Genomic DNA, 13,118 nt, shown 5'->3' with positions numbered 1-13,118 from the left:
TTGAATGCCATAGAAAACTGTGGTTAGTTTTAACAAGAAGCAGGTGTTTTGAACTTCTGCTCTGGTACATTAAAGAGGAGTATTGGAGAGAGTTTTTCCTGTTATAGCTTTGTGCTCAGCAAATAGTAGCACTGGGTGATCTGAGTAGTGTTCTCCCAGTGCCAGAAAAATCAGGTACAAGGTTCCATCCTTAGACTCCTCCCTTAGCTCCTGGAATTCCAAGCGCAGCTAAAGGTTGCCCAAAAATGGCAGCTACCACTCCAAGCTCAAACATTTATGAGGGTCAGGTCTTTGAGAGGCTTAATCCTATTGCTGGCTGGCTTCTGTAGCTATAGTGCTCCACTGGCATCCTGTATGAGGCAAGTGGGAGAGAGCTGGGACACTGTATCCCACTGAACATGTGTTCATAATTGCTGGGTAAGGGGGGGATGTAATTGCAGTACTTCCTGATAGTTGCCATGCATAGTTCCATATAACTGCACATTTTGTGAATAGCTATGTGTCAAATACCATAAAAGGAAAACTAAGGAAGTTTTCAAGATAAAGTTAGGCCCCCCTGGATCGTCCAGGGCTCAAACCTGTTCATCTAGGTGATATACAGGGGATCCAGTGCTCAGGCAGGGGTGAACCCTGGATGATCCCAGGATAAACCTTAGGTCTAGCTGTGGCCTTAGAAGTTGTAAGCAATGCCAGTTAGTTTGACTGTAGGAGAAGTGAATGGAATGAAACATCAATTTTCAAGTACAATATCTTAAACACTACTAGTCATGAAATAAGATCATTGGGCTACCTGCTAGTGTTTGTTTGTTAGTTAGTAACCCTTCTCATCTGATTTTTATTTTATTTTATTTTATTTTCTATCCAGATAATTTAACCCAGGCTGCTTCCCAGAATTTCTGTTTAAAAATGTGGGCTGCAATGAAAGATGCATTCTTCACAAAAGGAAGAGCTTTTTTGAGATGGAAGTTTAAAAATCTATATATCCTATTTCATGCTAAAATACAAAATCACTGTACCTTAGTCCAAAAGTTAGTTTTCTTAGAGAAACTCTCCACTCCCATTCTTTCGTATTCTTCTTTCTCAGGCCATTCCTTTCTTAGAAGCTGCCCTTCAGCTTCCTTGGTTCTGGGCTTCTTGTCCCGTAGCTTCCCTGCCTCCTGGGATATCTTCAGTCCTCAGCCATCCTATGGGGGAGGTTTTAATCCAGCCAAATTGACAATTTTACCCATCTCTTACAGAACAAGGCCTTAAAAACATGTTATTTTACCCTGGTCTTCTTTTGATATAACTACTGTTGTTGATGCTATTGTTATTGTTGTTGCTGGTTTTGTTGTGGCTTTTATCATTTTTTTCTATTTTATTGTGTTTATGTTTTTATTGCTTTTAATATTTTAACCTTTTTTATGTATTTTATTGTTGTGAGCTGCCTTCCGAAGGGATCTGCCCTGAAAGGCGGCCAAGAAATGTTTTAAATAAATAAGAAGTCAAAGCCTGATGTACTGCCACAAAGCAAGAAGGATAGGATTGCACAGTTCTCCGTATAATAAGCTGCTTTGCAATAAGAGCAGGCAGAAAGGGATCCATTTAGGCAATTTATTTCCTTCCTTCCGTCCGTCCGTCCGTCCTTCCTCCATAGGTGGGGGTCAGAAGAAGAGCCTGATCTGTTATCACCACTTGACCTGATTCTCATAAGCATACAGGACAAGTGGGTGGAATCGAGATGGTTTAGAGTTTCTTTTTTTGGTGAGAGGCAGTTCATTGACAGGTCTTGTGCTACCAGGAAAAAGCAGCCTGGATATCTTTTCACAGTATAAGGGCATCCGGGAGCATCTTTGTTTGTGGGCAGGAGAGGAGATGCTATGATAACCGGATTGGTAATTGCTGGCTTGGATCCCACCGCTTTTCTTCACTGGCATTGCTGTGTGGTTTGTTGCTTTTGCTGGGCCAGCCCTGCCACTAGGCAAAGTGAGGCGGTTGCCTCAAGAAGCTGGTTTTGGGTGTCATGAACAAATTCTTAGTTGTTATTATTGTGGGATTTTCCTCCTTGGGTGCCAAAGTATCTTGGCAAGCCTTGGGTACTTCAGGGTGGGGGTGAATTTGCTGCTCTCTGACTTAGACTAGCCCTGTGCTTTTGCCCGCAGTAAATTCTGCAGGAGCTACTGTTACAAATGTAGCAGACAGGATGATTTAAACACTGTGATTTCTACATGGAGGTGACCAAAAAGTATTCATCTGCAGTGCCTTTTTACCACGTGGGTTGTAGTGACTTAAAAGGCTTTTATGGCTTTATGCGTGCTCCATAGTCTGATTGGCAGCGTGTTGGTGCATAAGTGTTACAGCCATTACATGCAGGGCTGGTCTCAGGGGGAGGCATTGTCAGGCACTGACAAGAGCCCCTTGGTCTTTCTCCTTCTCTTCACCACTGAAGTCACCCTTGACTTGTTCTCCTGCCTCTTGCTCTGGCCCAGGTAATGGTAGTAGAAAACAGTAGATGCCACTGCCTGCTTGCTCACTGGATCTCTGCCTACCAAGCAAAGAAGTGGTAACAATAATTAGAATGAAAATAAGGACCAATAGCAACTGATGATAACGGCAGTGAGAAGGGAGACTCACTGAGGGTGAGGCCCATTAAAGGTGCCTTGCTCAAGAGGCCTCCAAAACCTGGAGCCGGCAGTAACCACATCATCACAGGGTTACTGACTGCTCCCGTGATGATGTGGAGGCCATCTTGCTTAAATTAGTCCTTGTCTGATACTCATTTGTCTGGCTGTGTGTTTGCATTGACGTGAGCATTGTTAATAATATATCTTGAGACAAATTTGAGTAAGACAGAGAAAAAAATACTTTGGCCTGATACAATAATTGTGCAGACTTTTGTCTTCAAAAAGAATCTATGGTTAAACAGGACACTGGCAGACATCTTCCGTCCAGCCTTTGAAATGGAGATATATGGATCTAAAAGGACCTGGGGGCATGGAGGATTTAACCTGCCTTATTGACATTGCTGGTATAGGAGGCACAGCTGCATGCCTTTCAAGCATTTTGACAATTTAAGGGGCAGTTAACCCAGCTCTCATAGTTAATTTTAAAAGAAAATTCAAAGGGTAAGGAGAGAGCCAAGTAATAATTTATTGGTGTACACAGAGTACTCATTAATTTTAAAGGCTTCTTTTTTCTTTTCTTTTTTAAAGGTAGCAGGAATATTTCATGATGAATCGGATTTTAAAGGGGAAAATCTGCTTTTTCTTTCTTTGTTTTTACTTTCTCTTTAAACAAAAAGTATTTTCTCTCTCTCCATAAGTTCTAGTTTTAAGTCTTGAGGGTGTTGCCTGATTGCTATTTTTTAAGCTCTAATAAAAATGGAAAGATTTTCATCAAAGCTCAACTTTGAACAGTTGAAGGGGCTTGAAGTCCGGGGGAAGGGGAGTAGGAATCTCTTTAGTTACCTGGGGAAGACATGGACCTCCTGACCTAAAGATCAAAGGGCTGATTGGTTGACAACCTTTTCCTATTTCACCCTGTAAAATACAACTACCTACATGATTGTGATAATAACAAGTTACAGTAGCAGACAAAATGGACATGATAGTGTTAGTCTGGAGAACACAGTCCTGGACAGAATACAGTAAATTGCTGGGAGAGCAGAGAATCCCACTGGTTCAGTGGCTTCCATGTAGCCATCTTAATTGGGCCATTCTGTTCAGAGTTACAAAGAACACGTCTTTCCGTTTTTTGATAAACAACTATAAACTCACACAATTCTGAAGTTGAATTTTTCAACACAGATTAATATGCAAGAATTGGTTACGTCTGAGCCCATATTTGGGCCTTTAAAAATAAATAAAACTAAGGCTTTGATTCCCTTTTGCTTTAGCCTACATACTTAACATTATTGTTTTTCCCTGAAAAAAAAATGCAGTCTTTTCATTATGAAGAGTATACATTTTTTAAAAAAATTGGGATTGCTAAAGGAAGCAGGTCCACAGGCTCAGAAGGGCCCATTCCTGCCAACCCCCAAGACCACCTAGTCACCATCACTGCTACTATACCTCTTGTGAAGAGCCATGTCAGCAGGAGAAGTGGCTGGCACTGCTTTTCAGAGAGCTGGCCAGACCTAAATGCCTGGCTCTAAGGAGTCCTTGCTCAGACCAGGCACTGAGGAGACTAAAGAGGTGTTCCAGGAGATTGCCTGTGCCAGGGGTGATCTCCATGAAACTTCTCCTTAGGAGCAGCTGCCTGTCATCTGGAGCAGATCACATCCTGTTTAGCCAGAGCTAACAGGACAGGCAGAAGCTCTGGAGGAGAAATGTCTCAGGAGAGTGCCCATGGCACAAGCTCTCTCCTGGGACACCTCTAGTCTCCACAATGTCTGTCTCTGAGGAAGGACTTCCTCAGAGCCAGGCATTTGGTGGCGGACAGAAGGGAGATGAGGGGATGGACAGTGGGGTGGGTGGCAGCATGGACAAGTGGAGTGAGTGAGCAGGGGGAGGTGGGAGCAGAGGGGAGATGAGGTGAGGAGGCGGGGAATGGAGGGGGAAGGGCGCCACCACCGAAAGCATGGAGGAGGAAGGGGAAGTGGCCCTAGATTCAACTTTAAATCTTATCCCAGAAATTAAACAATATTTATTTGTTTTTCTTCTTCTTTGAGCCTGCAGCTTATTAATCTTTTCTCCTAGGGGCTGATCAGACTTCAGCACTTGTCCTTTCAGCCTATATCTATGGAATTTGAAATATCTAGTAGTTCTGTTCTTCAACTACCACAGTTACCGAAGTCTTATTTCCTTGGTCTGGTTGAACCTGCAAGATGATAGGCCAGTTTGCATGATTATTTAAACTACCGTAGGTTGTGACGAGTGCAGGCAAGCATTTTGATTATCCAAGGACCCGGCCGTGGCTTGTTGTGTTGTCCATACCTGGGGTCCATGGGTTATACTCTAAGGTGTTTTATGTTTAAGGTGGTTTAAACTCTATTAAATATTTGTTGTGTTTAGACTCTGCGTTGTTATAAATTGATTGTTTTGTTGTTCACCTGCTTTTTTAAAATTTATGGTTGTGGATTTTAAGATGATGTGTTCTTATTTCATTTTTTCTTTACCCTTGGAATTCTTATAGGGAAGAATGAATGAATGAAAAATGTATTTGGCTGGTCTGTTAAAAAAGGAAATGTGGGGGGAGATCTCTATATGTAATTTTCTACAAGGCTTTATTTCTCATGAACCTTCTGTCCTCAACTCTCTTCTATGTACCATTAAAAAAATCACTGAGCTCAGCACTTTAGATGGAGCGGTGGTGAAATACCATGCATAGTTACAGCAAGTAGCCCAAAACTCACTGATGATTATCATTCACTGATTATATAACTCTATTCATAAATTCTTCATGCCAAATATGTGGAATCGTTTTACTTCTTTTTCTTTCCTATAAAATAGGTGTGTGTTCTTTCCTGGGAATGTTATATGGCCATATAAATCCTGCAGTGGGTCTAACTATTCAGGCTGGGAGCTGGGCAGAAAGCTCTTTCTCAGGGACAGTCTGTGATTGTGTTATTATTGCAGCATGTTTTCATTTAACTGTCAAAAATCAGACTGTGGCAGCATTTCCATTACTACTAGCACAGAGAGTCTATTTTAAGAATAGGCCGGAGTTCTGCCCCACTGGAATCTGGGTTGGGATGACGGCTCCTTGGGGCTGGCAGAGACATTTATGGAGACGGCCCAGGCAGTACTTTCTGCTCTCCAGTAGGTTCCAAATCTTCTCTTGAAATAAACAGTCGCCTCCGTTGCACGAAGGGAAGGCCTTTGGGCAAACAGGATGAAGGGTGTAGCTCATGATGGAGAGATCCCTGATGAGTGCTAGACGCCCTACCCCACTGACAAAATGTAGCAATATTTTTTGTCCCAAAAGGAAGCCAAATCAGTTTTCCAATTGCATAATGCCAAAAAATTGTGAAAATTCATATTTATGATCTTTCTGTTAATATGTATTTTCCTGGAAAGAAACTCAGAAAAGGAATTGGGGTAAAACACAACTTTGATGCATACCCAATTATAGCATGGTTAAAAAATATTTAATGGTCTTGACTAAATCATTCACATTCACACAAAGTAGCTCAGATGTTCTTCACATAGGGAACATGCAGAGTGGTTCTCAATTGATGAGTGCCCATGATGGATCACTAGCCATGCAGGAAAGCTGGGTTTGGCCCTTCTCCTCTCTCCCTTCCCCTCAGTCCTTGACCGAGCATCCCAGGGGACCTGGATGCAGACCCATTTTGTCTACTGCTGCCAAGTCTCCCTTCCTGGCTCTGATTGTGACCTTGATTGTGGTTGGAGACCTTTAAAAAAAGATTCCTGGTTCCCATTTCTGTGCAAAAAAAAGGACAAGGATTTTTTTGGTCACACTTCTAGGGAAGGTGTGCAAATGGCTTGCTCCTCCTGCACCCCTGTGTGTTGCACTTGACAAACATACAATGGTGTAGGAGTGGCAAGCATGTATCAAGTCACCTTCCCCATAAGAATCCCTCAAGCCACCTCAGCTTTGAGAGCCGTCAAAACCAAGGTGGGGAGAGTGATTTTTAGGGTGCTTTTAAATTCCTGTAGCTTCTGACAACATCTAAAGGCATCCCTTGCCAAAAATTGGGGGTGGGTGAAATCCACCTCATGCAAGAACTGTATTGCTCCCAACAGTCTTTGGCAAGAGGGTTGGATTTTGCCCCCTCCCCAATTTTCCGCATGGAGGACCTTTAAATTCCATAAGGTTGTATTAGCATTGGGCGCCTTTAGATTGCAGCCAATATGTAATTTTCAAAGAAAGTTTGGATTGTGGTGTTTTATAACAATCTGATTAAACAACAACAACAACAACAACAACAACAACAACAACAACACACTTGGGAATTAGTTCAATCCAGAGAGCTGTCAACTATTTTTGTTGGATGACGAGCAATTATTTGACTCCTTCCAAAGACTATTATGATGCCAATTGACTTCAGCTAATGTTTGGCCAGGAACCATAGTGTCTTTATTCTTTCCAGCTGTTCTTAATTGAATTAAAGGAAGCTAAAATACATTCCTCTTCTTCTTTTTTGGCTTATTTATTTATTTATTTATTTATTTATTTATTTATATTGCATTTCTATCCCTTCTTTTTTCCTCCAAGGAATCCAAGGCAGCATATATAATCCTTCTCCTCTCCATTTTATCCTCACAACAACAATGCTGTGAGGTAGGTTGGGCTGAGAGTCTGTGACTGGCCCAAAGTCACCCAGTGAGCTTCTGTGGCCAAGTGGGGACCAGAACCCGGATCTCCCAACTCTCAGTCCAACACTCTAGCCATTATACCACACTGTCTCTCACTGGCATAGGAGCAGTTGCTATACTTGCTCCTTGTTAATGCCAGTCTGGTGGGTAGCTGACATGCCAGTCTCTAAACAAATATATGTTCCCAATATGGGAGAATGTGCTCCTGATTGAATACTTTGGCAATTCAGTAAAAAACTTTTGGAATTAAAGACTTCACTGTGAGGAGAGAAATGAATAGCGGGGATGCTGACATTTCTGCACTATAGTCGAAATAGATTGGGCTGCCTCGTGCATTACCAAGGAATGTCTTGATCCAGCCAGGGTCGGTGCCAGGCTTTTTTGCGCCCTAGGCAAGGTGAGCTGCTTTCACCCCCCCACCGTATCCCACCCACACACACACACACACGCTCCACGCGGCCCGCTCACCCCGGGGCCAGGGCTTACCGGCTGCCGGCGCCCCGATCCGGCCCGAGGTGAGCGAGCTGGGCAGCAGGAGCGCTACGCGCGGTGCCCAACTCCTCTGGCCGCCCGGACACGGCAGCGGAGTTTCATTGAGGGGCGTTGAGGCGGGCTGCTGCCCTTCGCCTCTGTCCTCCGGGTTGGAGCGGCAAGCGGGAGGCAGGCCACATGGCTGGGTGGAGGGAAGGGAGGGCGGCGGGGAGGAGGGGAGGAGGGGGAGGAGGAGGAGGCGGCAGTCACGCCGGGCGAAGGAGCCACCGGCGCCGAGCAGGTAAGGCGGACGTTCACCCCTCTCCACCAGGCGGCTCCACATTCTGATGTCCGGCGCGCGCCGGAACTCAGAACATGGAGCCGCCCGCCCCCGCCCCCCAGTGTCCCAGGTTGGCTTCGGCTGCTGGGCGGGCGCCCAGCTGAAGCCAAGCCAGGGACGCTGGGGAGCAGGGCGAACGGCGCACCCGGAAGCTGCCCTCACTTGGCCAGAGCGGCTCTGGGAGTGGGAGGGCGACTTCCGGGGGCGCCGAACTTGGCGCTCTAGGCGGCGGCCTAGGTGGCCTTAATGGAAGCACCGGCCCTGGATCCAGCATCATGTGTACACCAACATTGTTAACTGTGTGTATATTAACCTAGGTTGAAAAGCCCCATCCAGGAGCTGGGGACACAGCATCCCTGTCAGATTGTCAGGAAGAGATATATTATCTATTGGGGAGGGGGGGTTAGGAATGAGGGGAACGGCTAATTCACTCCTCTTCCTGTTTGAACACATGGACGGAATTATTGCCACCAATCTGATTGAGGCATTCTTTCATGAACAAAAAGCTCTAATAAGAGATTAACATGTAAGAGCGTATGCTATCACATTATAGCAGCTGCACATGTCTATTACATTGCTTTATATACATACATGAGCAGGAGCTGCGATGGGCTTCAGCAAGATAATTTTAATAGGTAATGTATGAATGAGCTCTGTGCTATTCCTGCCTTTTAAGGAAAAAGGGAAATAGCCATCTTACAAGCACAACCTCTAATATTCTAGGCAAAGGTATTCGTTGATGTGTGTGCTCTATGCAGTTTGCTTTTATCCCTGTTTCGTGTACTTTTTTATTTATCTCCAATAAATTCCTAGGATACTGCAGGAAATTTTGTACTGTCCACATAGCAGTTGCCTATATTTTATGTGTGCACTCTTTTTGGAATACTTTTCCAATGTAAGTCGAGATGAACAATATTGCTGTTAGTGTGTAAACCTATAGAAGTCCCAGAGCTTGTTTTGATAAATGAAGCTGTGCCGCAGTACAGCTATTTGATGTTAACTTTTTGTTACAGTAGGGTGCAGCAACATTTATTCTACTTTTGTCCATGGAATTCCCTTTTTGTGGCTGTCGCAATGATTTATATGCAACAGTAGAACAAAAACTTGGCAGATGCAATGAATTTGCGATATATAGTATGCCTGTTTGAAAACTCCTTAAAGAAACATAGTCTTATGATATGATTAGTTTCTTCTCTGACAAATCATGTCATTCTAGTCTTCTAATCCCATTATATCCTTTTTCTTTGACAGAACAGTCTTGCCTGCCTTGCAACAGCTTACAAAAACAATTCCATGATGCAGAAGACCTGCAACAAATCATATTAAACCTGTCAGTATAATTCTTATTGTCACTTGCAATGTGTACTGCATGGATACAATTTAACCAACATTATTCCCTGTATGTCTTCTGATATTGGCCATTAGTGTCTAGATGGAATTTCAATATAAACAATACTTTGAGATGGTTAAGGTAGCATCACTTTTTGGAACTCTTCACATGTAGTGTAATCCTGTGCATGTTTATGCAGATGTAAGTACCATTGAGTTCAATTGGACTTACAGGTAAATGGGTATAGGATTACAGTCTTGGTGTCTCTATCACATCTGACGAACTTAAATGCAAATCTGATTGTATCTGTCTTGTCTTCCTGAGCAACAATCAGAAATAGATATATATCACAGCCATACCTGAGTCTTCCAAAAAGGTGAAGGCTTATCTCAGTCAATTTTTGTACCAAAATATCTGCATGCATCTTTAAGATGTAAATACAGAAGTATAATGTATGAAACAGAGCTGCATGTCTAGAAAAAACATCCAAAGCTTCTGAGGCTACTCCTAAATCATTTTTATGTTTCCCTGTCAATTTGCAAAGACTTTGCATCAGTTACCTGATATCATTCAGGTCCTTGTATCAACATGCAGCTGAGGCTGAGCTACATGTTAAAGAAGTACATGTCTGCTGCCAAAATCTGTAATACCTATGTAACATGGTGGGTAACATCATGCTTTAAGTTTTTCCACTTCAATGGGTGATGATTTTGATGAAATCATGCCACACATTCTATAGTACTACATGTTACTAGGGGGAGGGACAGAAGGGATAAGCAATTCTTCAGCAGTAGCCACATCTTCTAAATAACATGTCGATTTGGCCTCATTATTTTCACTGAGCTTATTATTCAATAAGCTTTGGATAATTCATGTTTGTTATGTGATTTGATCAATAACAATTAATCTTAAAAGCTTTCTTTAAGGTGCCGTGTTCATGATACTGTTAGATGTATTCCTTGGAGGCATTATTTTTCTCATACTTGTTAAACTCTGACAAAGTGGAACTCCTGTCGCAGTGCGGGGTGATACCTCTTTTGCAATCCAAGATTGACATTTATTTGTTCATGTATCTGCTGTTGTTGCTGAGTCCCCTTCTGATCTTCAATGATCTCTGTGGGTGACGAAATACAATTTGTCAGATATGGAGTCTAAAGTCTTCTCAGAGTTATACAGCATCCATGTTTCCATGACTAGGATGACTTGTCAGCCTTTTTATTTGTTGTCTGATACTGTCAGAATCTCTTATTGTAACTCGGGAGAATGACTGCAAAGTTTTGGTAAATCTGCAGATAACTTTACAAGGTCCGTCACTGTATTTTGAAGTGCAAGTGTGCACCGTACCTTGATTTCAGTTGATAGGGGAATTGGAAGGAAGATATTTGACTTGCTCAACGATGGAATATTGTCACTTTTTAGTGCAGTGTCTCCAAATGAAATACTGTGGGGTTCTTTAGATTAAAGAGAAATCATGTTCACTTACCGGCACTTTGCTTCTTGCTTCTCTTGTGCAGTTTAATGAGTTGAATTACATGGGAGGAGAGGAGCAACCACGTGGCCTGTAATTGAAAACTTCCCCTCCTCTCAGTGTTCATAGTGTTAAATGGGACAGTGCCCTATAATGGGTGTTTTGTAGTGCAACTTCAGCTGCACATGATAGGAAATCCCAAGGTATTTCAGAAGAATTGGGATATCCAGGGTTTTTTTAAAAATGGAATAACCGAGGAAAGGAGGAGGAGGTTCATGATGTCATCAAAATGATGACCCAAAAACTTCTGTGAGTGGCTAGTAACGAGCATGCTACAAATTGCTCATTTAGAGAAGCCCTGCATGTTTAGATTTTTTGATAGTTCTCTGCATCCTTATTTTCTTTTCCATCCATAATCATTGAAAGAGTTGGAAGGAGAAGTTAGTGCCTCACAGCTATTCTTACAGTCTTGCATCTAAATTCTGTGGTCTCTTGTAGTACACAAACAATGCTCATTCTCATAGAACTATAAATATGTAATTAGATGTTAGAGTTGAGAGCCAATATCAGTGCATCAGTGTGAGCTGACATTAATACTTCAACAACAGCCACCAACACCACTGTAATGTAGCAGCCCTCACTTTATGCCTGGGAAATGTGTAAAACAATGAGCTGACATGGTGTGGATAGAAATTAAATTGGACAGTTCTGTGGGAACTTTGGTGAACCACCGAATGTATCTGATGAATCTGATACTTTATGGTGAGTGATTTTTAAAATGAGTTAGTGCTATATCTCATGTACACAGGAATACTTTGGTTTTTAACAAGTATACTGTATTAATTATGATCATAAGCAGGGTGCACTGTTTTGTAAGGAGACTGCACAAAAACATGTAAGACAAACTAATCTTGAGCCAAGAATACTCCTCCACTTCATTGGGCCAATTGTCTTCTGCAAAAGTGAGGGGGCACGGTGTGTATGTGTGCAAAATTGCAGTCTTACTTTTACACAGAAGTGCAATAAGCCTCAGTATGGCAGCTTTCATTATTTCACTGGCCTATCTCTTAGCAGCTGAAAGTACTTGCAAAAGGGTTCTGATTCACTTCATTGCCATGTGTTATATCTTTGGCACAGGAACATTTTAGTGTTCAAGCTAAGTATGTTTTATTCAGTGTGTTGATGTAGGCCATAACTGAAATGTTCTGTATTATTCTACAATGGTTGTGCAGAAGAGAAACAAACTAAAACGTACAAAAACAACTTGCCCTAGGGTCTACTAGTACACATTGCAGGAGGCATCAAGCGCCGTAGCGTAAAGGATCTTACTGTTTTAAGTTTGTGTGATTTATGATTTATATTTTTAATTATGTATAAAAGATGCATTATTGTTATTATTTGTATACTGCAGTGGGCTTTCTTGGGAGGAAGGGTGGTAAACAAATAAACTAAATAATCATAATAAATAGTAGTACAGGTTGGCTATATCTCATCAGTCATTTAGTTAGATGATTTATTTAAATCTCTAAAGTTCATCTCTCCCTTAGCTAACAGTCAGTGATTCAGAGGAATTAATTCTGATCATGTGTACAGTTTTGATACAGGAAATGAGCAAAGGCTGATAAATAGATGACAGGCAAACATGGTACAAAATGTTTGAGAAACAACAAATGTTACCATTTGATTATTTTAAAACAACAATAACTGTATCTCCAAATCTGTTTGTGATTTCCCCTCTTTCTCTGTCTTACAAGTTAACTGAGCAGGGTTTTTTGTTCATTTTAAAAATAAAAGTACGGAAATGAGACCCTTGCAGAAAAGGATGCAGTTAATAAAACATGATCCTAGTTCGGTCATTTTCCTTACATGAGGAATCCTGTTCCTTTGTGCCTGTTTTATCTGTTTAGCCTATAAACGCCCTTGCACGTAAGAGATCTGTTTTAGTTTTTATCAGAGGGGTGCTTAGATATCCATTGGGTCCTTGATAAATGATTGCAAGTATTTTCACCTACAAAGTCCGCAGTGAATACTTCATACAAAGCCAGGAATATCAATTTTCTAGCAAAAAGAGTTGCTATAAGAATTGGCAAAAGATCAGATTAAATATAATGGTATAGCAGAACTCAAGCCTTAATGATTAAAACATTTCCTTGCTGCAAGATCATCTTGATCTTGACCTGAATCTTGCAGTTTGAATGTGTTCCTTTGAAAGTGATTTTTTTCTGAGCAATCTGAATACAGAGTTGCAAA

General features: G+C 41.9%; 1 protein-coding gene across 2 annotated transcripts in view; it reads left to right on the top strand.

Annotated features, from left to right (window-relative positions):
• ROR1 (receptor tyrosine kinase like orphan receptor 1) overlaps window positions 1-13,118 on the top strand; it is a 211,648-nt gene that overhangs the window by 95,590 nt on the left and 102,940 nt on the right. Inside the window, exon 1 of one of the 2 annotated variants that reach the window (XM_063138001.1) lies at window positions 9,322-9,400. The exons of the other annotated variant lie outside the window; for it this stretch is intronic. The gene's annotated coding sequence lies outside the window, so the exon portion shown is untranslated. Of the gene's footprint in view, window positions 1-9,321; window positions 9,401-13,118 lie in introns of those variants that run through there. 2 annotated transcript variants of the gene reach the window in all.

This window comes from Elgaria multicarinata, chromosome 1 (genome assembly GCF_023053635.1).
Source record: "Elgaria multicarinata webbii isolate HBS135686 ecotype San Diego chromosome 1, rElgMul1.1.pri, whole genome shotgun sequence".
NCBI lineage: Eukaryota > Metazoa > Chordata > Lepidosauria > Squamata > Anguidae > Elgaria > Elgaria multicarinata.
Note: the sequence above shows the minus strand (reverse complement) of the source record. Positions and strands in the feature narration are given on the sequence as shown.